Source organism: Mchenga conophoros, linkage group LG2, assembly GCF_057382185.1.
Source record: "Mchenga conophoros isolate Kocher_MC1m ecotype Shallow Benthic linkage group LG2, M_conophoros_male_GT1.1, whole genome shotgun sequence".
NCBI classification, from domain to species: domain Eukaryota; kingdom Metazoa; phylum Chordata; class Actinopteri; order Cichliformes; family Cichlidae; genus Mchenga; species Mchenga conophoros.
The window spans coordinates 33603536-33631429 of record NC_140527.1 but is presented as its reverse complement, the minus strand read 5'-3'; the positions used below and the strand labels follow the sequence as shown (position 1 = coordinate 33631429).

Here is a 27894-nt window from a genome sequence, read left to right as displayed (position 1 = left end):
TATATAGAGCTTTTGTTCACTGAGAGACAGAAACACAACCTCACAGAGGGCCATGCCATAAATGGAGCTGCATAGCAGTGGTCTCAGAGGATAAACAGTGGTCTCCAAACCATCTCCTGGGAAGTAAACACATCCAAACCCTTACGACATACAAGACCGGAAGATGGGAACCACTTTGTATTTATGGCTGATCCCAGGTCTGAGATAAAGGAAAGCAGCAGAGGAGCGCGTGCAGACGTGTAGTGTTATTTAACTATCAAAGCACATCAGCAATGCTTGCTCGAGCGTGCATACGGCTGAGTTGCGGTTCCTCTCTAAGGCCATGTAAGCACATGACAAAACGTCAGATTAACTTTATAAATGGATGATAAATTCATCTGTCTTCCACCCTCATCTCCATATCTGCCTGTCTGACCATCTTTATCAGGCACTATATGGCCCCCTCACATCACTGTTCTCGCTACAGTTCAATTATCTCCCTATAAGATGGTCTCCTTGTCACTTAATCTCTGGTGTGACAGTGAGACAGACATGACATCAAAATCAGCAACCAGCTCTATCAAAGGGTATCGAAAGGTTGAGTTTAAATAAAGAGGAAAAAACAGTAAGTTCAACAGAGCAGGGGGGGACCAAAGGAAGAATGTTAAAGTTCAGTTCAGTTCTACTTTTTAGAAATGGCCACTTTTTAAACAGACTGTTCGTGTGAATGAAGGAGAAAAAAAAACGCCACAGATCCTAGTTTTACTTCCTTTTTATTAGTTAATTTTTACCATTTAAGATGGGACCGCTAAACTTTGGCTGCCTTTTCATCTTAATACAGAAACTAAAGAAAAAACGATTGAATCCTGTGTTGTTTGAAGGCAGTCATCAGCTACCAACAGCTTTTACGGCAGAATGTTTTCTTGCATGCAAGGTTACTCGAGGCATGAGTGGATGCCCTGAATTAATCAATGAGGCTTTAAATGTCAATATGAAACCTTTGACCATTCAGTGATTCATTATTGGGTCTTACGCATGAATGAAGTTTTAGCGATGACTGAAATTCAATTATGCTTTTTGCAGATATTCTGTTTCCTCACATGAAAAATAAAAAGTGTCATTCCAGTGCATTTAGGCCGCGCTACATCTACGTGCAGTATGCCTACTCTGGAGCTTCACTCTGAAATCGGAAAAGCAGCACTATGTTCTTCTGAATGCACAACACATACGATGACTGCTTTGAACTTTCCTTCCCACTTAACATTTAGAGTGAAATACTGAAAAGGGAAAACATTCCTGACATCACAAGAACCACTGTCAGGCCATGCTGGCACAACATGGGTTAAAAGACCTTATACAAATGTATTTAGTCCATTCAGCTTGACTGCATATTGTGACTGTCATCAGTGCAAAAAGTGGGGAAAAATCAATTTGCCGCTTCATGATCCAGTTTTGTCTGCCCAATAAATTTTTAGTTTGTATACTCCGAGAATATCCTTAGATATGAAGTATTACAAAGGCTTTTACCAGATCACACTTCACGTTAATGCGTTTTTATATGGAGGCAATAACATACTGGCTACAGTACATAATGACTAGAGTGTGAAAGCCATAGATACTGGATAGCCAACCATGTGCCAGAGCTTTTGCTGTCCCCATTTGGAGGAGGCAGGAGGGAGAATGTGTGTGTGTATGTGTGTGACTGTGTGGGTGTTTGAGGATAAATGCATGCACATGTGCATGAAGGGCACGGAGAAGGCAGCAGTCTCCCGAAAGAACACTTTGTTTGGAAAGAGCCTCCCATGACCTGGCTTGATCTCGTCCCTCATTTCTTGGGTGGGGGTTGCGCACGCCCATGTGTGTTTGTGTGTGAATGCTCAGTGCTGGGGATTTACAGATCTTTGAAATGGCTGTGCCCCTGAGGATAGGACTGCGCTCCCACCAGTGGCTCACAGTGCTAATCTGACTGACAGCTTGGTCCAGCTTTCAGCCAACAAAACAGCCCACTGGCAAGGTCCAAATACCTGACTGCTGAGGAATGTGATCTGCCATGAGATGACAGAGGAGAAGCTACTCACCCCTCTGTGTGCCTAAGCAAATGCTCAACCGCCTGTATCTCTCTCCCTTTCTACCACTTTTTCTGTCTGCTTGTTTGTCAGCACTACACTGCTAGACCTACACATCCTCGGACTCAGCTGGATATGACAGTTTGACAGGCTGTCACAGTTCTAAAACAGAAAGGCAGTGGGATGACACTGTCACGGTACCCTTCGGCAAGCATTTAGAAAAAACAAAATGTCTTTCAACTTTTGAACCTTCCAAGATTCATTTTTCAAATACGCATTCTTTGATATTTTTTGGTTTAAAGAACTAGTCATCAAAACCAGTATTTTAAAGGAAAGCACTTTATGACTTCACTTAAGGCTTGATCTGTTTGGACACTGGCGATAAGGCTTCTGTTACCACACATATTCACCAATAAGGCAAAGCTACAAAAAAACTCTGCCACGTCAGTTAAAAACACCCCCACAAGCCATCTGTCTTGTTTCTTTTCTCCTTCAGGGGCAAACTGAGAGCTTATTTAGCTAAGATGCCCACTCATCAATCAGCGAGGCTTTTCCATAAGCCATCCAGCACAGCTTGAACTGGAGGACCCTCATAATTGAATATTAAACCCCCGATGAGTAGCAAGGCAAACTGCGATGTTGACTGGAGGCTGTAGTGTTCTGTTGCCGTTGTGTTAGCAGAGATACCTGTGGTGCTGTTCAGTGTAGCGTCAGTTGCATCCTGCCTACCCGAGGTTATTCTGTCACACTGTCACAATTTCCATCTTTTGGATAAGAAAAGTGTCTACAGACAAACATCCAAACTCGCACAGGGGACCACAGATGCAAGCAGGCATGAATCTATTTGGCACGCAAATATGTAAACACAGCTGGCTTTTACTCAATAGGCAGCACTTGTAAGAAGGCTGGAGAAATTGCCTATTGTTCAGTTAAGACAAGAAGTAAACGTGGCTTTGACTGTTTTTATTTTGGTCTGTATTTACCGCAGCATGCTGAAGGAATCTCTACGCAGCTCAAACAGAAGATCAGGGAGCAGCCCACGATTCTGCACTACAAATATAATTGTATTTCTATTAGACCTGAAAGCAAAATAATATTGTGAGATAAGGAGTGAAATTGCAGGGAAATTGCATTTTTCTGGTGTCTTGCCAATATAATCTGATGTATGAAATGGAGGAATGTCACGAAGGAAGGTACTCTTGAAAAGATCAAAATCTGCTTTGCCTGTTATTATAAATTTGGATGTTTTTCCAAAAGGAAAATCCTGTCAGCAATGGAGAGAGAAGCAGAAACCTTAGATTTTAGGTCTGTGTCCTGAAGTGTTAGATCAATGAAAACCAAGGTGTCTGGAGCGCTCCCACAAACATTTTACAGCACATTATCCATGTAGGTTTTCCAATTTATCTATAAGAATCGAGTTTACGTCTACAGATAATGGCATTAATTGTAGCGATATTACATTAACATCCTGAGAGTATAACCAGCCAATTAATTCATTTCTTTAGAGGCAATATACATGTTGGCTACTACAACACGCACAATTTGCCACAAAAATACACATTAATGAGCCACCTCTTCACAAGAAAGCCTTTTTTCCATGGGAAGCTAGAGCCGCAATCCTCAAACGACCCTCCTGCTCTTAAGACAGACCCTGTGATAGCCAAGTGGACTCTTAAAGATATGGATTATTCAGACCCATTCAGGCACCAGTGTGTTGACAGACAGACCTCAGTAAAAACATCCCCATGCTGTATATCCTTTCTGCCTCATTGCTCTATGGGGATAAGCTGACTTACATGTACAGAGAACCTCCCTATGCAAACAATGATTGTGAACAGTGACATTCAAGGACTGCAGCTGCTGCTGCAGACAAACGCACAAAACTGGGATTCACCTATTTGCTATTTTCATTCGATTTTTCCCAAGCATCAAAGTTTAATAGAGTAAATCTCAGAGATACTGCAATATGCAAGCTTACAAATTTTAGTCAAGACTTCAGTAATTATGGTATATGTGGGCTAATTACATCTCTTACATTTTAAAATTGCACCATGGCACGCCATCGGGATTAGTGAGATTAATAATGCTTTCATAATTGCACCTTTATATTATTGCTTCAGGTCAGGTAACATATTTTAAACACCGATGAAGCACAGCACAAAAGAATGTAGACTTGTTTTCATTTATTTGGTTACAAAAATGTGGGGAAAAACATCTTCATATTCATTTTATATAAAGTATTATCACAGATTCTTAAAAAAAAAAAAAAAAGCATATTTGACAAGTCAGCTTTTGATTTTCTGGCTAGTTCACAATTAGCTACTGGCTGCCAGCAGTAACAAACAGGTACACTACTGTACAGTTGGTATTTACATCTATTCTTGGAAATCGTGCAGCTGCAACCTCGACAACAAACGCCAACCCTCTTTCACAGTTATAATCATCCCAGCACGTAGAAGCTGACTCCCTGTCTCTTTTACAGAAAAAAAAAGCACTGCTATTGTCATCAGTATAATGTCTTAATAATTATCATCTGAGGGTGCAACTCGAGACTCGACTAAGACAAGGGGAGAGAAGCGCAGCGTGGATAGACTAGGAGAGCAAGCAGCACCCCGTGGATGCATGATGAATGAGGGTGTCAGTTGTGTTCACCCAACTAGCAGTGCAGTCTCTGAAACTGTCAGTCCCCATGCACTGAGACCTGTCTCATTAACCACAGTGATCATGCATTAACAAGACAGGCAGTAAGAGAGCAGGGAAATAAATCATTTTTATAAGATGAACCACCATTTTTAAAAAGAAAAAAAAATTGTAATAGACATTAAATTTGTTTCACTGGTGATCAGCGTGACAAGATATGGCACATTAAAGCTCATCATATGGGTTTGTTTTGGTTGTGCACTAGGATTAGAATGGAAACATTTGCATTGCTGGTAATTACTCCAAGTAGATTTTGATGAAGTATTTGTTATACAATTATGTGAATAATGATGAAGCACTAGGTAACTGTCTCTAACAGTGGGTTCCATTTTCTTACTCCCCACTGTTTTTGGTGTGCTGCATTATTGATAAGGGGCTGACATTTTACACTTTTCTTAAGGCAAAGCCAGAGTCCCTCTACAGTCACCTGCAGCACTGTCTCCACAATAACCAGGCTGACAGTCTAATATCACAACAGGGACTCTGCAGGATTCATATTACATTTATTAGCAGGTTTGTGGTGACAGCATTGGTTTGTGCCTTCTGCTGGACTAGTTTGGCATTTTTATTTAATAACATGAAATTTTCATCACATAAAATCAAAACACATTCAAGACTTGACAACTGGTGTTCCTGCGATTGTTCAGAAAATCAACTTTATATGTATTCCTAAAAAAAATCTCCTTTTAATCTTTCTGGGGGGAAAATGAGAAACTGCCTCTCTTAATGCTGCTTGGAAGCAGCAGGGCGTGGCTGGGAGTCAGCTCAGGTTAGTCCCCGTTTTCCTACATCAGTCATCCTTAAACTTAAAACCACCTGCCCAGTGTGGTGCAAGTCCACCTTGTGCTGTTAAAACAGCTGCAACTGATTGAGACATGGGCATGTGTGAAAAAGCACCAGGACATTAGAAGTGGATCATTTGCCTCCTGCTGGTTTAAGAGTGGAGTCTCAGAGAAGCAGGCTTGTTCTGGGCATCCTGTAAATGCTTTATTGTACTGGGATCTGGCAGTTTGGAGGCCGGGTCAAAACCTTGGGCTCTCTGTCGCATTCCTAGAATCGTTCTTGAACTGTTTTTTGTGGTGTGGTGGGGTGCAAGTGTTCCAATGGGGGAGGCTGTTGCCATCTGGGAGCGCCATTGTCATGAAACATGCCTTGTTTTTCAACGTTTAGGTGGGTACATATCAAAAATAACATCCAATCCACATAAATGCCAGAAACCAAGATTTCCCAGGAGAGCACAGCATTGTAGTTGGACGATGAGTGTCATAGGCTTCAGCTGTAGTAGTGGTTTTAATGTTGTGTTGTAGTATACAATGGCTAAACTGATGAGAGCATAAAGGCTAAAGCATGTTCACCAGTCTTTAATATAATCCACTCCAAAACTCCAAGAGTTCATTCAGAATATTCAACAGCGACATCGTCAACAGGGGTGCAGAAATTTTAGCACTCTTAAAAACTTTTGAGAATAAATTTGCAGGCCACTGTGAACATTAAACACTTGCATTAAGTCCCTGACATAATATTTGCCCACCACAGACGTACAAGAGCGCATTTGTTTTTGTTTTCTCTCACCGTCTTTTTCGAAGCAGAAGATTAGGCACACATTCACACACGTCTTCATGATGCAGGTTTCTGTACACAGATAAGAGCTAGTCATACACTTACTGTATCATTTGACATGGATCATTACACTGTTGCAACCCTGGAACCCACAATACTGCACAGCGTGCGCCTTCCACAAACTAACTCATGCTCCTAGCCAGTGTGTGCACTCTCGTGCATGTTACTCTCGCTATTCCGCCAAAACAACACACATAAAGGAAACACAGCCTACCTCGGCTCGCAGTGACAGCTCCGTACGTCGACTCGCTGCAGGAGATGGCAACAATGTGATGCTCGCAGTAAAGATCGCGGTTCGTAAGCGCAGAAGTTTTGACAAGTCAGTGAGTCACGGAGCACACAAAGAGTGCCAGTCCCTTACTGATCTGTGTAAAGCAAGCCAGTGTACAGGGTGTATGACAACGCCCCGAAACAAAAGTGATCCGGTTGATCCTCCGGTGGATCATTACGATTATTATTAAGGATGTTTCTCTCCAAATTGGCTACGCGCACCGGTGCGCTGCGTTTACCTCCCAAAGTGATCCCCAAAGCAAACGTCCCCTAAGGACACGTGATCAACATACGGGGGACGGGAATAGCTCTCAATTCCCCACACAGTAGCAGCTGGGATCGGTTACACCGCTGCTTTAGAGCCCGTTCAAAAAAACCCGAGCTGTGCGCACCCATACTCCTCCTCCTACCATTTTCCCATCCCCTGTGACCTCACGGTGTCGCTGTCATTTGGCTTCACCTTAGCAATTTGGATCGATTAATATAATACACCTGTCGCCTTGGCCCGCTGATTATAAAGACATAAAATTTTACTTATAATTATATGGAAGTTTCCTTTCAGATGTTAACTCACGAATGACTGTAGATAAATTATATTTATTTAGATGACAATATTTCAATGTTGTTTAATAAAAATGAACAACTTAGAATCCTATATGTAGGCTGTACCATTAATCAATGTAAAAATAATACTAATAATAACAATTTTGTCAGGATAACCCTTTTGGGTTATTCCACAATCCAGATTGTTTTCCTTCTTTTCTCACAGGCATATAAATAATTTGTAATCTAAGCCAGTAATGATGTCACTACTCCCAGGCACCAATCACAGTTTAACAGCTGTTACGACCAAGTGTAAGAGATGCTAGACTCATCATTAGCGTTAATTGGTTTGAGAGCCGGTGATAACAGCCATATTTTACATTTCCACATTATTTTTATACCACACCATTCATCGATCGCTGATGTCTTATGTATTGGGGCACTGCCATCCTAGTGGGCGCCACTGCCATCATTTGTCCTGATTTATATGCATATTTTTTTTCAATCTTAGGGGTCACGTGGACCCAGCAAATGCTTTACAACACACCAGAGCCAACGATTCCTCTCGCTGTAAAGGTCGAGGCGTTATTCGTTTGTCACCAGTGTGTAGATTGTATGTTTTTTTGTTCTGAAGTCTATTTTTTGTTTAATTTAAATAAAATGTTTCATTTATAAGTCTCATTCTTTAACAACACTGATTTTCAGAAGTTTTTATTGCAAATGAATTCTCAGCTTTTTGTCCTTAAACTGTAATAACTATAAGAATTATTGAATTTTCATAGTCGTAGCCTTAAGATTTTTTTTAGCTGAATAAACATTTAGAAAGCTAGAAAATGTGCCAGCGTTAAAATGTGTACATTATGAGCCTGAAGTTGAAAGGAGCTTCCAATTCTGTAGGTGAGCTAATGTGGGCGTTCTGAAGAGAACCAAGGTTTTATTTTGCTGAATTACTGCCTTCAAACAGCTCTTAAATGCAAATGGGATACAGACTGAATGGTGGAAGAACTGCACTGCCGTACAAGTTGCCATGTTAATTAGTTCCTCTGTGAAAAGCTCAGTATTCAATAGAGACAAGAAGGACAACTGATAGGTAGTCTTTGTTTCTCTGTACCTTTCACCCACAAAACGCAAAACCGGCACTGGCCCTCAGCCTGCTGGAGTACATGTGCTGTGTGCTTGTAAGACAGGTTTTAAAAGCAAAGGGGTGCACAGGACCCCTCACACCTTACACATATGCTTATGGATTAAGTTAATAAACTGTAACTCCAGGGCTCATTGGACTGAATATCAAAGCTTGCAGGTGGATATTTGAGCTGGCATGCAGGGCCTGTAAGACTGTTTGTTCTCTTGTGAACATGCTATTACTGTACAGACAGATTCCAGCTGAAAGTATGAGATGTATTAGTACACTGTGATAGACTTTAACATAGCTGTTGCACACATTTAAAACAGATTTAATTTTTCAAGAAATAAAATTTTTATTGCCTTTCAGTGTCACCCAGTCTGCAAAGTGACATTTTCCACATGAGTAAACCTGTCAAAGAAGTATGTTTATCAGTTTAACCTTCTCGAAATGAGGAATAGCTCATTTCAAAGTGAAATGTGGCAGACTTTCACATTTCACTTTGGTCTTTTATGATGAATGTTATCTGGCTCAAACAAATAAGTTTGCTATTTTCCTGTTCTAACATCCCACAGTCCCAAACACAGTCTTATTAGAACTTAGACTTTACACTGCAGTATTTGGCTCATTTTGTATTGTCACTAAAGGCAGGATTTAGAAGTGAAGAATGTCTGTCAATTTCTTCTCTTGCAAGGACTCATCTACTGTGTTAACAGCTTCATCCTACATAAAAAGCAAACTTACAATGACCCAAATCCTCCATTGATATGTTCAAAGCCACCATTTCTTTTGTGATACTAACAATGGGTGCACTGGAACTTATAAACCTACACCTGTGAGCACACAAAACAAGCCACCTTGTGGGGTTTGTGGTCATGGTTAGTATTGTTAGTATTATCTTTTTATAAGTGGACATCGTTTTTGTCTGAAATGTGCATGAAGATCAGAGGCAGACTGTGTGACACTACCATCACTGGTCAGAGGAACACAGAACCAATTCTGCAAAGTTAAAAAAAGAAAAACACTGAATGCAGACATCATCTTTGTTTAATGTCCGTGGATAAAATACACATGGCACATTTAGGCAGGGAAGCTTTGCTAAGTATGTCTGCGTGTAAGTACAGTATGTGAGAAAAGACCAACCAGTGCATTGTTTATGGAGAGCAGTACTAGGAATGCGAAAAAGCTCAGCTGAAGTAAAAAAAAAAACTAAACTAAATGAAGCTTATTTTTCTTCCATCCATCCATCCATCCATCCATCCATCCATCCATCCATCCATCCATCCATCCATCCATCCATCCATACATACATACATACATACATACATACATACATACATTTATCCATCCATCCATCCATCCATCCATCCATCCATCCATCCATACATACATACATACATTTATCCATCCATCCATCCATCCATCCATCCATCCATCCATCCATACATCCATACATACATACATATATTTATCCATCCATCCATCCATCCATCCATCCATCCATCCATCCATCCATCCATCCATCCATACATACATACATACATATATTTATCCATCCATCCATCCATCCATCCATCCATCCATCCATACATACATACATATATTTATCCATCCATCCATCCATCCATCCATCCATCCATCCATCCATCCATCCATCCATCCATCCATCCATCCATCCATCCATCCATTTTCATTCACTGTTGTTATATTTCCAGGTTTAGTATTTACTGTTTCTGTTCTGTTTCACTTACTGCTTGCTGTGCTTTTGTTTATGTTTGTTAAACTTTTTTGGGTATGTTTTCAATATAATTTCTTAAAACCCAAGCAAATAACAAGGTCAACAAATTAGCTTTAGCAATAAGAGCTACATTAACTGAAATGGTCTGCTTTTATTTGATGAACACTGACATTTTCTTGATCATTTGCCACAGGAGTTAGAAAGAAATAATAAAATATACAGCAAAAAAGGTAGAGAGATTCATTGGTGAATCTGGGCCTTCGTTAGAGCTTCACGGTTTGAAATGAAAAAGAAAAATTCTGTCAATACAACATCAGACCTCAGCAATTCTAAACTGTGGACGTCAATAAAAGTATTTAATAACACACTCAGCTGAAGAATTTCGCATTATCTCTAAAAAAATCTCCTCCCTTACAAAGAGATTAACCCAAAACATATTGTTAATCATTACAGGGATTATGAATAGTTAACTGAAAATGGGATAACTGAGGCTGGGGAAAAGTAATAATTAATGAGGCTGGGTACAGATGGGACAGTTTGGGATACTTAATTATGTTTTGGCACTAAAAAATGACCCACTTTTCAATTTTTCTGGTCATGAGTTTTCTACACATGAGTTTAAAGGTATAGCAAGTAAGATTTCCATGTTTAAATGTTCCATAAAAATAGACAACGTTACCATCAAAATTTGAAACCCTTCTGACATCACGTCAAAGGCATCTGTGTGTTGTGTTGCAGGGATATCTATTGACGTGAGCATACTAACAGGATAACCTTGGCTCTGTCCTGTCTTGTTATACCGTCATATCTCAAGAGGTGATAGTGAGTCATTGCAGGTGTCTAGTTTGCATTGTGTCAAATGTGAGAGGAGTAAGTAGTGCCTTCCAAGTAAAGATGGTGCTTTAGTACAAGTGTCATACAGACAATCAAGGGTTAGATGTATTTAATCTGCCATCAGGGGACACTGCTACAGAACAGGGATCATTCAACATCCACCCTGCATGGTGATCTATTAAGAGGATACATATTCACTAATCATGTAGAAGCCTATAGACCTGTGAGTACCAGATATAAAGGTTTCTATGTTGTATATTCATATTTTTATGTATTGTATCTTTAAAATCAACCATAAGAAATCAAATCATATGAAAGTCTCTACTCAAAGTCAGCTTTTGTTAGTTACAAACTAACAAAGAGGATTACAAAAAAAATAATTATGTTTCTATGATTTTTTTTTTAAATGTGGAAAGTTGTAATTAATAGCTTGAAGTTTTTTTAAATACTAGCTGAAAATAAAACAAAATGAACTACATTATTTATAATTTCTAATCAGTATTGCATGCCCCGAGAAGAAAGTAACAAGAACTTCCAAGGACTGCATAATGCTTATACATTATGTAACTATGCCAGTGACTAAATCTTTGCTCTGCAGTAGTGCATGTAGTTAAAGTTTAAAAAACATTTCTTTTGTTGAGGAGCTCTGAGGATTTGGCTGTTTTGGTGTGTGACTGTGTGGGATTTTAAGGATCCATATAAATGTAAGTAGCTGCCAGCTGCTGTCTTTCAGCTCACTGACCCCTTGGTTCTCTCACACTGCGGCGCAGCCACAAATAAAATCCTGCAATCATAGAGGATTATGAGGGTCTAAACAGCAAGATGTCAGCTTGCAGGTGGTTGCAGGCGGAGCTTTCACTCTGCTAGGTCTGCTTGAGCCGTAATGATGTCTCAGCTGTGCTACTCTGTAGATTCGCAGAAGAAAAATGAAAAAAAAAATGAAAATGACAAATGCTTTGGTCATCAGTGCATCTCTAACTGTTTGATAAAAATCTGATAAAATGTGTATAAATACATTATTCAAATAAGAAATTCACCATGCTTAAAAATTAATGAAAAATAATACATATTTACATACCGTATAAGGTATTATAGTCATGTGATAACACTTGAAATAACTGTGCTTGGATATGCAGTGGAAAACCAGAGATTATGAAAAAAGAAACCATGGATAAAGTTTCAAAGAATGTCTTTGTTTATGGTTAAAAAACCCTTTAAAGAGCCCATAAAACCACAGATTGCCAGGAAGACAGTATTTTATATTTGTCCATTTTCATTTAAAATCTTGATAGGATTGTATGTTGCACAATGTGTTAACACAAACACTATGAACCCCCAACTAAAGATTTCTTTATCCAACTTGTTATGCTTTGGTTCAATCAATCAATCAGCTATTTGCAATGAATAAATCCGTATCTCTCATGCATCAGAAGATGTTACAGTTGCAGAGTGCAGAAAGAATGTAGTAACAATGTTAACATTACGGGGAAAAACAGCCTTTCAAATGTTCAATGAAAACATGCATGCAAAAACCACAAACTTCGCTCTAACAGCGCCAGCAAAAGCTATAATTCTAAATATGTTCTCAAAAACAAAGAAAGCTTCTTAATCCAAAGTCAGAACGTTCAGTGGCTAATATTCTGTTGCAGGATGGAAAAATGCTGCAGCTTTAATCAGCCCACCAGATGGCCTTGCTACTTTCTGAGTGCCCATGCAAGTGCAGGGATGGTTGAAAAAAAGTGGAGACAGAGATCTGAGGCAGGATGCTAGTTTGCATTGATGCAATGTGAACGTGTGATGTTTCCAGAGAATACTCTTTGTTATCTTGAGGAAAATATCCTTTTAAAATTATATATTTGTTTATTAATGACAAAGATTAGCCGTGTCAATGATAATATCTGATCAGATTGAGTGATTCAAGGGGTGTACACATGGCAAGTGATGTGATGACCACAGACAATGCAATGTCAACTAAATTTAGTAATTTGTATTGATGATAGGTAAAGCTGTTAATGGTGTAAAGTGGACACAGAATAGAACCAGACAGAAACCTGCGGCAGTGGTCTCATGTCACAGCAGAGTTGAACAGAATATCCAAGCATCTGCTCCCGCCAGCCTAGGAAGCACTGATAGATTAGAAAACCTGGAGGGGTTTCTTATTATCGTGGGGCCTTGTCTATGACAGAATCCTGGTTGGCAGCAGCCCACAAGGTAGTTTTGCCATCCTGAAATTGAATTGGGAAGGATTTAATGGGTTTAAAGGCTTTTGCTCTCAGTGTGATGGAATCAGATAGCGGTGAAAATGCCAGAAAGTTGTGAAAGACAGAAGGTTTGACTGGAGAGAGTGATATGGAAAGAGAAATTGGGCATGGCTGAGGTAAGCTGATGGGAAAAAATACATTTCTTAATTAGCTAATGGTGATATTAGGTATGTATCATTGTGTTGTCTTTATCTAATCTCAAATAAAGATATTATTGCCCTAAAATTGTGCGATGGAGGAGAGGAAGGACAGGGTAAGTCTTTGATACACACATCAAGGTCAATACACAGCATAAGAATGGCTTCCTGTTCCCACTTGCGAACAGGTTCATCTCCCTGTTCTTCCCCAAACACCGTCTGCTAGTGTGGCAGTAATGCTCAGGCTCACCTCTTACCATTCTTGTGCTGTGATTTGACCTTGATGTATATGCCAAAGACTTACTTTGTGAAAAGCGTGAAAAGTTCACTGTTTAGTTGAGTGTCATGGGAGACATTATGTTTCCTATCAAGCTGCACCCAGTTTGGAGTAGAATGCGTCACACGGCAAAATGGGTAAAGCATTAACACGGAAGCTCAGATCATTGAAATAATGAAATGGTTAGCCCAGAGTCATAAACTGAACCCAAGTCAGAATCACAGGAAAATCACTGGTGACAAAATTATAGCTAATAAACCCTTTACACACTTTGCTGAGCTATGGAAGAGACTGGAAGAGGAGTGGAGTAAATTTAAACTGCAGAATAGTGAGAATAGGTTCTCCTACTTCCTAGTAATTTCTCTGAAAACTGTAAACATAAAAAAAAAAAATCTAATTTTGCTCGAAGAGATTGCTGTCTCTGTATTTTCCACAAAATAAAGGCTGCTGTTGAATGGCCATGGTTTTTGAGCACTATTTTGAACAATTAAGGTTCACCAACACTATAGGAAAAATAAATGGTTTATGATTTGTTCTTTATATTGTTATTCATGTGTATATGAATAGAATGAAAGAAAAGGGTGGAGAGTTAAGACATCTTATGTTTCTGCTTTCAGTCTAAAAGTGCATGTTCTTTTTATTTCCACTGAACGATACAGTAGTAGTTATAAGATGTTATTATGATATAATAATGTAATTAATATAATATCATAACATAATATCGAAGTAGTAAGATGCAGTGTGTGCTTATGACTCAAACCGTCACTGCTGCTGCAAATGTTATCTAAGCCAAATGTGTAATAGTCGTGATCAGTTGTTGTCACAGTTTCCAATCACTTTCCCAAACTGCTAGTCCTCTGCCTTTGGCCACAGATTCAGATGGCCTTGGTTATGACTGGAAGACGTGGCTCAGAGGGAGAAATGGAGGACAGAGGGAAGAGAAAATGAAAAGATGAAACATTTAGATATCCTTCATAAAAAGTAATGAAGAGAAGAACTGTTAGCAAATAACACACTTGTTAAGGTGACATACTAAATTTCTGCCTTAAAAAATGCCTTTAATCTTTTGAAGGTTCATCAAAGGAAAGTTCAGGAAAGGAAATGAGCCATAGAAAAAAAGAGGCATTTGCACATCGAGGTAGATGTGAAGCTTCAGCGGATTACTCATCAGTTTTCAATAAATGAAGGGTGACTTAAATAAGCCTCCTTTCCAAGTGCCAGCACGTATCAAAAACAAAAAGAGCAGAAATTCATTTTTAGCTTCAGTTTGAGTATGATGGAAAATCAGACTGGTGCACTGAAATGTCTTTTGCCATGAAATCATAAGCGCTCCGACAGCTCACAGAAAAAGATCATGCTGTGTTGTTGGACAGACATCAAAGGCAAAGGCCTCAAATAGTTTCTCTGTCACACTGGGTCACCCAGCAGCACTTCTCTTCCTCCATATGTACACAGACAAGTTGATATCCATGAAAACGAGGCACACTCATATGCAAACGCTCTTGCACAAACGCGTGGTTTTTGCAGTCACTCTTCCTTATCCACTACCTGAACAGTCTGATGTCATCCTGCTTTCTAAGAACTCCTTTAGCTGGTTCCGTGGTCAGTTAACGTAGCGCACAGATGCATTATCCCAGTACCACAAGGAACGAGAATTTGTCACAATTGTCCTAACCTTTGATCTCTAAGCCTTTGAAACCTGCTCCCTCTCTCACACCATGAACCCCATTCAAAGCACGCGCGCCATCTGTGAAAAGAACACCAGTGCGTTTGTTTCTAAACTTAGTTTAGCATGGAGTACAAGTCAAGTCACACAAGAAGAAGTGTGAGAATTTTAGGCTTCTGTCTCACAGAACAGGCAGTGATCATCTGACAGTTCTATATCTGACAAATGGAAAAATATGTTTTCCCAGCTGGATGCAGGTGGTTACTAATAGTCATTGTGAACTCAATCGCTAAAGTCCCATTTACACAGACAGTCAATGAGCACCTGTTAAACACTGGTTGCTCTTCTGCAACCAGTTTGTGAATTGTTGATGGAGTTTGCTGGCTGTCAATGGGTAAAATTGTTTGAAAAGAGGTATAAGGTGCTGCACTGAAAACATCCTTGAGTTTGCTTTGGATTTGGTGTTTCATGCAAACTACTGCTGATGACCAAAGCAATCATAAGGAGGTTTGGAAGGTTGGTGCAGCATCTTCTTTGCAACCAATTTCACCCAGTGATAGCCAACAACCTGCAGAAACCACTCACCAAGTGGTCAGGAAATAGATTATTCTCTTTAACTGGAGGTTGTCAGGGGCTTGCAGACTGTTGTGCTGTGTGACTGAGACCTGAATAACCTTTTAGGCTTACCTTTCAAATGGCATCTTATGTTGTGATAAACTGTTAATGTATTTTAATACAGCATATAGAAATGACAAAAAAGTCCAGTAGTAATCAAATAAATAAACAGCTGGACAGGATCATTTAAAACGACTGAGGTTGATAACAATATGATGTAGCTTAAGTACAGTGTTTAAAATGTCACCACTCGATATGAGTAGATTGCAGTCAATTGAATTGTTTTATTTCCCCTTATAATTCAAGTGTCACGGCTCAACGGCACGAGGGAACAGGGATGGACACAGGCGCAGAAACCAACCCGGAAGCGAGGTGACAGAAAACAAATGATTTATTTCCGCCCACAGGTAAACAAAGGTGAAACACAAAGCGACGCCACCACACTAGTGGCGCGTAGGATTCGTCGGTGATAATGAGGGCGACCTAGACACCTCTAGGAGACGGCTGAACAGCGGGGACAGCGGGGAGGTAGAAACAGGACTAGGTAGGGGCCGGGGGCATTGGTTTCAGATGGAGGGGACAGGTGGAGCGGAAAACCCGGAAGCGGTCGAGGCGTGGGGAGGCAGGCAGGTGAGCGGTGGGCCGGCAGGCCACGTTGTGTAAGCAGCTGGCGGCCCAGGTCCAGGAGGACGGGAGCGAGGGGAACAAGATCTCCACTCCGGGTGCTATCGCTGAGGACAAGAAAAGACAGGTCAGTCATCACACGGCGTTAAGACAAGGTTTAGGATGCTCCACTGAACTAACATGGGAATAGCAGATACTCAGGCGATGAGTGGTTGAGAGCGCAGGTCTGATATACCGCTGGCACGATTGCTCACAGGTGGTCAGCCAGGGAGGGGCAACCGGACTCCGCCTAAAGGAGGAGGAGCCGCTGTCTGAGACCTGCAGGTGCCCAACCAGACCATGACATCAAGTGCATGATCCTGGCTATGGTGCCTGCTGTTCATCTGTAGTCTATGCATGTCTATTTACTTTCATTAAGGCTGTAAAACATTGTAAAAAGGGTTTGGAATAAGTTCATGAGCCAGCGACGCTCATTTCTGTCCAAGGTCAGGAATACTGTTGAGTTGTGAGGATATCCTGAACTTTTCTTTTGGTAAGCACTTCTGTTTTTGCCACTGTTAGCTGCTGTTAGCTGGCATTAGTGAAGCCTTCTTTGAAAGTGGATCTACCTTTGTTGGAAAAGAAAGTCTGATTTGTTTTTAGGATACTTGAGCTCAACATTAGCTGGAATTATGTTAGCTTATAACCAGCTGTTATTGAACTGCCCTGAAGGGTTGTTTGTCTAATCTGCAGAATGTACTTCACTGTAATGCCTAACACGAAAAACCTGCACTAAGATGCTCACAGTCACTTTGATCAAAAGCTTTAATAAATTAATTTCTATCTACTATACAGACTCTACTTTTCCCTCTGGATTTACTTACTGTTTTGTTAAAAGGATACAATTTTCAGTTAATATATTTCATTGCACGAGTCTTTCGAGTAGGTAATTACTTGTAAGCAACATGTGTCTGATGTGTCCTAAAAATTAAAACAAATAAATAAATAAGAAGAAAGTACGATGAAATTATATGATGTAACATTTTTATTCCAGATCCTTCACATTCTGCTGGATGAGAAGTCACCCACACAGTTCAGAATCATATTGTGATTAATGTTGTTCACCGATTACCGTTTAAAATGCAGCAAAATTATATGAAGCACTATTTCAAGCCGCAGGCAGGTTGCCGCTTCTCTTGGATGACCTGAGAATTCATTAGACAACAAAGCGCACGAGGAAAAAATAAGAAATAATCTGACTGTGAAGATTCCTGTGACTGTGCAAGTGGATAGATTTCAGGCCACCTGCAGCTGCCTGTGTGCTTTGTCTAATGATGTTTGTCCGGAAAAAAAGGACCTCTCAACGGAATAAGCAATGGGATTTAATTAGCAGTGAGTGACAGGGCCCAGTAGTTGTGATGCTACCCCCTCCTCTTTTAAAAAAAATCCTTTCATGGAAGATGCAACTCTGCTGCATACTGCAGATTGTTTTGTGGATGTGGGCTTATGGGAATTACTCAAGGCAGTCTTTGGTTTTCTTTAGTAAGTATGCTGATGGAAAACATGGCCTAGTATCAAGCACTGTTAAGTCAAGGAATGTGACCAAGCAGACATATCTGCTAACCTTGGATTATATGTGGTGATGAGTCAGTGGCACCAAATACTTTATGCTTTAATTACTCCTAAATGTTAATGTGTCACCAACATAATGATCTAAATAGTAACTGTGCATTAGCGCATGGATTGAGGGTTATTTCAGCCTTGGCGTTTTTTTCCAAATGACCTAAAAAAAAAGACTCACTGCAACAACTAACCTCGGGAACAAATGCACATGCATTCATCAGCAGTGTTAATCAGTCTGTGAACTGTCACAACACGGCAGCTTTCAGAGGAATGAACAGCCTTTACACCCCAGCCCAGATTTTTGTTTTTAAATCAATTATGACCCATATCTCCCTCTCACTCATGCAGAAAACAAATGAAAGCTGTAAATGAACAGATCTATTGTTCTAATGCCCTGGTGAGCTCTTTGCTGTAATTAACCAAGAGGTTGTGGACTTTAAAAGCCAGTCAAGGCCAATCAATACTGATTTGCAGGACAGTGAGCACAAACACAGGTCCCCCGAGGCACGTCCATCAAGGAGACAGCTCATGCCATTTCTCATTTCAATAAAGCCTAAGAAAAAAAGGTGGGAGTAGCTTAGAAGACACATTTGACAAATCATCAAAATATATATTTTTTCTGTAAATGGCTGCTTTTTATTTGGTTTCTAAGGGAACAAAGCTAAATAACCTGGATAGTTCACAACATAAAACTGGTCCCGACTCATAATCTTGTCTTTTTCCTCGCCCAAACAACACCCTTTGACTTCTAACCTCTTTGTCTGACTGACCAAAACGGTGTGTTTAATTTATGCTGTTGTCACATAATCCAGTTCAGAGGAAGGCACCATAACACATAAATAATTTATGTCCACATCTGTATTTCAAAAGACACCTTGAGAATGAATATTGAATATGTTCTATGTGCATTGTGTCTAATGATGTGTCCGTGCATGGATAAGCAGAAGATAATAAAGGACATTAAAAGTCTGGCCTCTAAACTGTGTGAGATCAGACAAATCTGAAATGTGGCAGATCTTCCAGTAAATGCTTTTATCTGCAGCTATTTAATTTATTTTACCTCCATTAAAGATAATCAATACTTTATTGATAGCTGTTAACATTTTTGGTCCATTTCAGTAATCCCACTTGCAGCTGTAACTGTCTGCACAGGCACGGCTCAGTGATGTTATATGCATATGTCAATAGAAATGTGGTAAAAATCATTTTCATATTTTTTAACGCTTCAGATTTTATTTTCAGAATTGCCTAAAGCCCTATAATCATGCTTTGCCTCTCCAGCTTTCCTATTCCTAACATGTCTTTCATCCTTGGAATTACATGCAGTTTTAAGCAACGGCGTTAAAAGCGAGAGAAATGCTTGGAGTGTGTTCAGCACTAGCAACAGGATTAATAATGATGCACCAATAGCAAATTTGTTCTTTCCACACATGTTGCAGTTTGTGGAATCCTTATCTTTTTTTCCATCCTAAAAAAAGCATAAATTTGCTGAGGTGAAACTTTAAAAGTAAAAAGAAAAGCTAACATATTTTTCAGAGTCAAGTACATTACCAATTCTCATTACATAGGCAGTAACCTAAATTGATATTTAGTCATAATGTTTCCCAGGAGATAGCAAAACAATAAAAAAAAAACCCTCATTGCACAGTGGTTTTGTTAGAATAGATATCTGAACTCTGCAGTTGAAAGTACATTGCCTGCTAAGCACAAATCTGTCTGAACTTCAAATGAGCTGGAGACAAATGTAGTGGGAAGATCAAGCGTATAAATCTAAGTAGCAGCTCTTCAAACACTAGGGGCGAGTGACTCATGCATGAGAACAGGGACATACTGATATATATTTCATATGTTTTTATATGGATTGCGTAAGCTTGCAATCATGGCTCATCCATAACAATCATTTAGCTACATTAGCAAGAGTGCGTTTTTCAATAACTTCTTATATGCTGCATCTAATTTAAATGCAAAACCTACTCATATGCTTAAAAGTCTCTTCAGTTTGTCAGTCAGCTACATATAGATGATTGTTTTTTCCTCATGTAGAACTTCTCAAAATGTGCCAGTTATTTTTCTGCTTTTGTCTGTTTAAACAAAAGCAAGTCTAATTATGTACTGGCACACAAAGCCGAACAACTTCTTTTAAAGCAGTTCCTCATTTTTAAAAACACGTCTAAATGAATTTTATCTCACGTGAGACAAAAGTGTTTTAGAAGCATTTAAAAGAAAGGAAACACTGTCAAATACTGACAGTCATTCAATGCAAGTTTATTTAACCAGAAAAAAGGATGAAGCAGAAATATTTCACAGAAAGAAAGTAAAAAACAAAAACATCAAATTAAAGCTGAATAGTGAAAGCATGAGACTGAGCTTTAACAGTTGAGAAGAAGAAAGTTCAGACTTCACTTTCCTGACAACAATAATTACTTCCCTATCCTAACTCATGGCCTGAATCCCCTTCACAGCCGGCTAATGCTCCCCAATTGCGTTAAGTTCTGTGTGTTTCTGTGATGAGATATTCCCTGCAAAGAGTTTGTGCTTTACTTCTCCACAGTCAAAGCCTAACCAGTGGGGCGCATTTCTTAAAGATGACTGGACAGCAAATTTAATCCTCAGAGGGTGAGAGAAGCTTAGGATTATGGTCGATATCTTACCAACCAATGAGGATTTGAGCCTGTCTGGTTCTGAATTCTTGGCCAATCACAGCCTGAGGTAGAACAGAACATCAAATACACACGGAAAAAGCAGCAGTAAAGAAGCGATGCATTATGATAGCAATTGTCTTAAGGAATGGGTCTTTACTATTAGTATTTTATTTAGTTAATTATTTTTTTTGCTACTTTTCCAAGTTGAGTTTTGTTGACTTTAATGAATGTAACTCATACATTTTAATAAAATAATTATATTTTATTGAGAGCCTTTTCTTTCTTCCCTTGTTTTCTTCTGGATTACTTGCCCAGCATGTGACGATCTGCCACAGGCATGAATCTGTAATGGATTTAAAAATATGCGATGCATGTTTATTAACTATGATCCCTGTTCCTACATGGATCTTATTTGCAATGCATTGCGACTCTTAAACTTAGCAGAAATTGTACTGAAGCTGGCGCAATACATTTAAAAAAAATATTGTAAATCTTTGCAGTTAGGGCAACTCTCACCCTTAAAGAAATTGACGTTTGTTGTCTTTGCTTTCACTGCCCTCTAGTGTCTATTAATCGGTAACTGTATAGTATTCATTGTGCATTATAGAGATTTTTCCTGTTAATATATGTATATTCATATATTTTTATGTGTATACGTCATACTTATTATTATGATCCCATTTCATATATCTTTTTATACGTATCACCTCAAATGCACCCTGAATGGTGCACTTTGACCTGCATAGCTGACTATCAGTTATTAAATGATAGCATGCATTAATGCCGTATCACAGGCATACCAAAGTATAACCTAGATAACTGTGCAATTATAATTACACTGAACCTGAAATAACAAAGATAATCAGATCAGTTGTTTGTAATCCCTGTGATAAGATAAGTAATGCAAACAAGCCAAAGTTAATTTCATCCAGAGTTTGAGGATAGTCTGTTTTGTACATCTGAACTGAGGTGAACTTTGTCCTCACGTGTTAGCCAGACCTTCCACAGAGTAAGCGGCAAGAAAAGTGTATATTTTTTGTAGAACATTATCTTTATCAGCAGAAAGTAAGACGTTTAAAGAATGTCCTCTGAAATGAAGTCTTGCCCAAAGATATCAGTATTATGCAATGAAAAGCAAAGCATCTCAAATCCAGTACAATTAGATCTTTTAATAGGTAAAGACATAATGGAAGAAATATATCTTTTAAAAAGACCCTTTGGTCATCTTCCAGATTTACCATCTCTGGTCCATCATATTATGTAAAGAGGATGAAAGCATGAAATGCAAACTGAGTATTTAATGCTGTGCTTACATTTGGTCGATACAACCACTGTTTTCGTCGGAAATGTCAGAATAATTCACATTTTGTTGTTTAGTTGTTTAGCTAACAGGCCCTCAGCAAATTATAAAGTCATATTTGATATTAATTTAATCTAATATTTTCCAAATATTTGTTCTGATGTTATGTAGCGGACATTTAAACACATCAAAACAAATTACCAATTGTATAGAGACTAGTGAAAAGTAGGACAAGGTATGAGATGACTGGCATTAGGCTAAGGATCAACAACTGAATGTACCCTGTAGTAGACAAGGCCAGTCTGAACCAGTTCAGTCTGGCCTTGGTGTTTTCTGAGGGACTCTGCTTGCATAAACTAGGACACAACTTTTTTTTTTCCTGTAAAAATGCTGTTGCAGTTTAGAACTCATTTGTCCCAGAGTGGTTAGAAAATAAAAGATGGTATCTTATTGTGTGCATATACAACATACATGAACACGAGTGAAAAGAATTTATTAAAGCATGCAGAGCCTTCCACCATGTTAACAGTTTGGGACTGGGGAAAAAAACCTGATTTGTTTTGATGTATCTTGGCAGGTTTTAAAAAAAATATTCCAGTAAACAAGCCATAACGAATCTCATTTCTCATAAGTTACTGGGCACTGGGAAATGAATCAAAGACAACACCGCTGCAGTGTGTGAGTTCTCTCCTCTAATGACACTTGGCATGTCTTCCCTGAGGTTGGGAAGAGTCCCACAGCTCTGGAAAACCTCCTGTGTTGTACCAGTGCCAAAGACTTCACGCCCCAAGGACCTCAACAGCTACAGGCCGGTGGCTCTGACATCCCACCTGATGAAGACCCTGGAGCGGTTGGTCCTGGCTCAGCTTCGGCGCCTAATAAGCTCATCACTGGACCCACTTCAGTTTGCCTACCAGCCTGGCATTGGAGCGGATGATGCCGTCATTCACCTCCTACATCATTCCCTCGCTCACCTGGAGACCGCTGGAAGCACTGTGAGAATCATGTTCTTTGATTTCTCCAGTGCCTTCAACACCATTCTTCCCTCGGTTCTGAAGGACAAGCTGGTGAACTCTGGAGTGGACCATCACCTCACTACCTGGATCCTGGACTACCTCACCGACCGACCACAGTATGTGAGGACTCAGGGCTGTGTGTCGGACAGGGTCGTCTGCAGTACGGGGGCCCCACAGGGAACGGTTCTGGCTCCGTTCCTCTTCACCATCTACACTGCAGACTTCTCCCACAATTCCACCCAGTGCTTCCTGCAGAAGTTCTCTGATGACTCTGCAATAGTCGGCCTCATCACTGATGGGGACGACAAGGAGTACAGAGGTCTGACCCAAGACTTTGTGGACTGGTGCCAGCTGAACTACCTCCAGATCAACGCCAGTAAAACCAAGGAACTGGTGGTAGACTTCCGCAGGCACAAGCATTCTCCACTGCAACCACTGAACATCCAAGGTATGGACATTGAGGCTGTGGACAGCTACAGGTACCTTGGTGTTCATCTGAACAATAGACTGGACTGGACTCATAACTCAGACGCCCTCTACAGGAAAGGGCAGAGCAGGCTGTACCTGCTGCGGAGACTCAGGTCGTTTGGAGTGGAGGGCCCACTCCTGAAGACCTTCTATGACTCTGTTGTGGCTTCTGCTATCTTTTATGGCGTGGTCTGCTGGGGCGGCAGCATCTCTGCTGGGGACAGGAAGAGACTGAACAGGGTGATCCGAAGGGCCAGCTCTGTTCTAGGATGCCCTCTGGACCCAGTGGAGGTGGTGAGTGACAGGAGAACGGCGGCTAAGCTGTCATCCCTGATGGACAACATCTCCCACCCCATGCAGCAGACTGTGACAGCACTGAGCAGCTCCTTCAGTGGGAGACTGCGGCACCCACGGTGTGGGACGGAGAGATTTCGCAGGTCTTTCCTCCCCACTGCTGTCAGACTCCATAATAAAGACTTTAACTGATCAAGCACACACATCCATACATATGCAATAATACTAAGTGCAATAATCCTTTCTGTCATCGTTGTATTTTTACTCAGTTGTATATAGTATTTGTATTTGTATTCTATTTTTATCTTATTGTATATTTATTTTATTTTATTCTACTGTATATAGTATTTTATTTTATTCTATTCTGTACAGTTGTGTACTGTATTTATTCTTATTGTATTCTAATTTTTGCGTCATAACTTTTGCACTGTCCACTTCCTGCTGTGACAAAACAAATTTCCCACGTGTGGGACTAATAAAGGTTATCTTATCTTATCTTATCTTATCTTATCTTATCTCAACCACACCGACCATGGACCTGTGAGTCATTGCTCATAGTTCCTCAGATCAACCTCTTCTTTCCTCCAGATGCATTTTGGGTATTGGGACTTCCTTCAAGACAACACACAGACTCATTTTGGTATTACAGGTAGGAGGCAAAAGAGAGAAATGAGAAAAGCCCAGTGTCAAATTAGTGTTTTATAATTGATTAAAACACCACTTTGATCAATATTGAGATTCTATTAGCATTTCTGTCAATTTCACTGTAAAAACTTTCAAAATCCCCCAAAACACATTAACCAAAAAAACCAACCAGACAAACAAGCAGATAAGAAATCTTTTTAATGTTAGTGAAGATTAAAAACAACTTTAGTGTGTAAATCACAAATATCTGGTAGAAATTTACATGACAGTACTGCATGTAAATTTTTTTGGAACCCTAGAAGAGCAACAGATACAAATACTGTTGAACTAACTGCTGATAAAATATCTTTGTACATGCACATTGAACATTTAACCTCAGCTGATTGTACTCAAGTGGCTGCGGTGCAGACATAAAAGTTGGTAAAAACGTAATGTTTTTCGAAACTGCACTTACTGTCTCAATCTTTGGACTGCCACAGACTTAAATATCAGAAGAACAAGAAAGATGATGTACAATAAAAAGGTTTAAATGAAATACAGCTTCCTATATCGCCTTTAAAATGGCACAACTGACCTTTTAGACTTCTTAAAAAATTTGCTTGAAAGAAATCGCAATATTAAGATAAAAAATAATTTTGTTTATTATTGACTTTAATTATTGACCTTAAAACTTTTTTGCTATCTAACTACAGATGAGAACAAAATGTGGTCATGTGTCTGGTAAAGTTATTGTTGTTATTTACGTATATAAACAGATTGCACAAATGTGCTACTGATAGCAAAAAATTTCCACACACCTGTTTCAATGACAGAGTGTGGGAGTGACTTTCTCTCACTTTAATATTTTATTGTTGGAGTTGGTTTAACGATTATGTATTTGCAAATGCAATTCTAATCTAATCTGAAAATGTAAACAGTAAGATGGCTCAACTTAACTTTTATGGCTTTTTAAAAAATTAAACAGAAAAGGACAGAGTTGAAATTATGTTGGCTACACACTTTCCTGTTACTCATTTTTTTTTTCTGTTTCAAGTGGACCAGCTAATGATCATACTTAAAAAATAATTGCATCCAGTTTCACTATGCTGGGTTGGAATTGATCAGACTCCCAGCACACTGGCTTTGTGCATATGTGGAAGCTGATAAGGTAAGACGATTCTCTCACAATTTATTTATGCTAACCTCAAAAGTCAGCCAACCTGTTAACTGAAAAAAATATATATTATGGGTTGCTGGTCAGTTGTCTGACCCATAACCTTACTTAACACCAAGATTTGTTGAAACACAACACACAACATTTGAACATATAAACTTTAGAGCTGCAAGTATGTATTATTATTACCTATGAACAAGGCTAGGCTAACGGTTACCCAATTTCCATTTATGCTAAGCTAAACTAACAGAATTTTGGTTCTTGAAGGAAATATGTACTTTTCCTACATTTTATTTTAAATATGTTCATATATTTTCCTTTCTTGTTTCTAAATTCCCATTGTAGCTTTAATATGAAAAAACACCCAGCATGCCCCTGCGGGCGGTTTATCCTTCAAGCTCGGGTCCTCTACCAGAGGCCTGGGAGCTTGAGGGTCCTGCGCAGTATCTTAGCTGTTCCCAGGACGGCGCTCTTCTGGACAGAGATCTCCGATGTTGTTCCCAGGATCTGCTGGAGCCACTCGCCTAGCTTGGGAGTCACCGCACCTAGTGCTCCGATTACCACGGGGACCACCGTTACCTTCACCCTCCACATCCTCTCGAGCTCTTCTCTGAGCCCTTGGTATTTCTCCAGCTTCTCGTGTTCCTTCTTCCTGATATTGCTGTCATTGGGAACCGCTACATCGATCACTACGGCCGTCTTCTTCTGTTTGTCTACCACCACTATGTCCGGTTGGTTAGCCACCACCATTTTGTCCGTCTGTATCTGGAAGTCCCACAGGATCTTAGCTCGGTCATTCTCCACCACCCTTGGGGGCTTCTCCCATTTTGACCTCGGGACTTCCAGGTTATACTCGGCACAGATGTTCCTGTACACTATGCCGGCCACTTGGTTATGGCGTTCCATGTATGCCTTGCCTGCTAGCATCTTGCACCCTGCTGTTATGTGCTGGATTGTCTCTGGGGCATCTTTACACAGCCTGCATCTGGGGTCTTGCCTGGTGTGATAGACCCCAGCTTCTATGGATCTTGTACTCAGAGCTTGTTCTTGTGCTGCCATGATTAGTGCCTCTGTGCTGTCTTTCAGTCCAGCTTTGTCCAGCCACTGGTAGGATTTCTGGATATCAGCCACCTCCTCTATCTGCCGGTGGTACATACCGTGCAGGGGCCTGTCCTTCCATGATGGTTCCTCGTCTCCCTGCTCTTTCTTGGGTTTCTGCTGCCTGAGGTATTCACTGAGCACTCGGTCAGTTGGGGCCATCTTCCCAATGTATTCTTGGATGTTTGTTGTCTCATCCTGGACTGTGGTGCTGACACTCACCAGTCCCCGGCCCACTTCCTTCCACTTAGCGTTCAGCCTCAGGGTGCTGGACTTGGGGTGAAACCCTCCATGCATGGTAAGGAGCTTTCTTGTCTTTATGTCAGTGGCTTCTATCTCCTCCTTTGGCCAGCCTATTACCTCAGCAGGGTACCTGATCACGGGCAGGGTGTAGGTGTTGATAGTCCGGATCTTGTTCTTACCGTTCAGCTGACTCCTCAGGACTTGCCTGACCCTCTGCAGGTACTTGGTGGTTGCAGCTTTTCTAGCGGCCTCTTCATGGTTCCCATTCACCTGCGGGATCCCCAGGTACTTGTAACTGTCCTCTATGTCTGCAATGTTGCCTTCTGGTAGTTCAATCCCCTCAGTTCTGACTATCTTCCCTCTCTTTGTTACCATCCGACTACACTTCTCCAGTCCGAACGACATTCCAATGTCATTGCTGTATAGCCTGGTAGTGTGGATCAGTGAATCGATGTCTTGTTCACTCTTGGCATACAGCTTGATGTCATCCATGTACAGGAGGTGGCTGACAACTGCTCCGTTCCGTAGTCGGTATCCGTAGCCAGTCTTGTTAATGATCTCACTGAGGGGGTCCAGGCCTATGCAGAACAGCAGTGGGGACAGAGCATCTCCTTGATAGATCCCGCACTTGATGGTGACTTGTGCTATGGGCTTGGAGTTGGCCTCTAGTGTTGTACGCCACATACCCATTGAGTTCCTGATGAAGGCTCTTAGGGTCCCGTTGATCTTATACAATTCTAGGCATTCCAGTATCCAGCTGTGGGGCATTGAGTCATAGGCCTTCTTGTAATCAATCCAGGCAGTGCACAGGTTGGTCAGTCTGGTCTTGCAGTCTCGAGAATATATATATATATATATATATATATATATATATATATATATATATATATATATATATGTGTGTATATGTATATGTATATGTGTGTATATGTATATGTATATGTATGTGTGTATATGTATATGTATATGTATATATATGT

At 40.1% G+C, this 27894-nt stretch overlaps 1 protein-coding gene across 2 annotated transcripts in view; it reads right to left on the bottom strand.

Annotated features, from left to right (window-relative positions):
• The window catches only part of mid2 (midline 2), a 170398-nt gene extending 163430 nt beyond the window's left edge, over window positions 1–6968 (bottom strand). Inside the window, exons 1-2 of one of the 2 annotated variants that reach the window (XM_085296409.1) lie at window positions 6580–6968; window positions 6318–6377 (exon numbers count right to left, since the gene is read on the bottom strand). The gene's annotated coding sequence lies outside the window, so the exon portion shown is untranslated. The remainder of the gene's footprint in view (window positions 1–6317; window positions 6378–6579) is intronic. The other variant, XM_085296393.1, reaches the window with a different exon arrangement.
• Between the last annotated feature and the right edge of the window lie 20926 nt (window positions 6969–27894).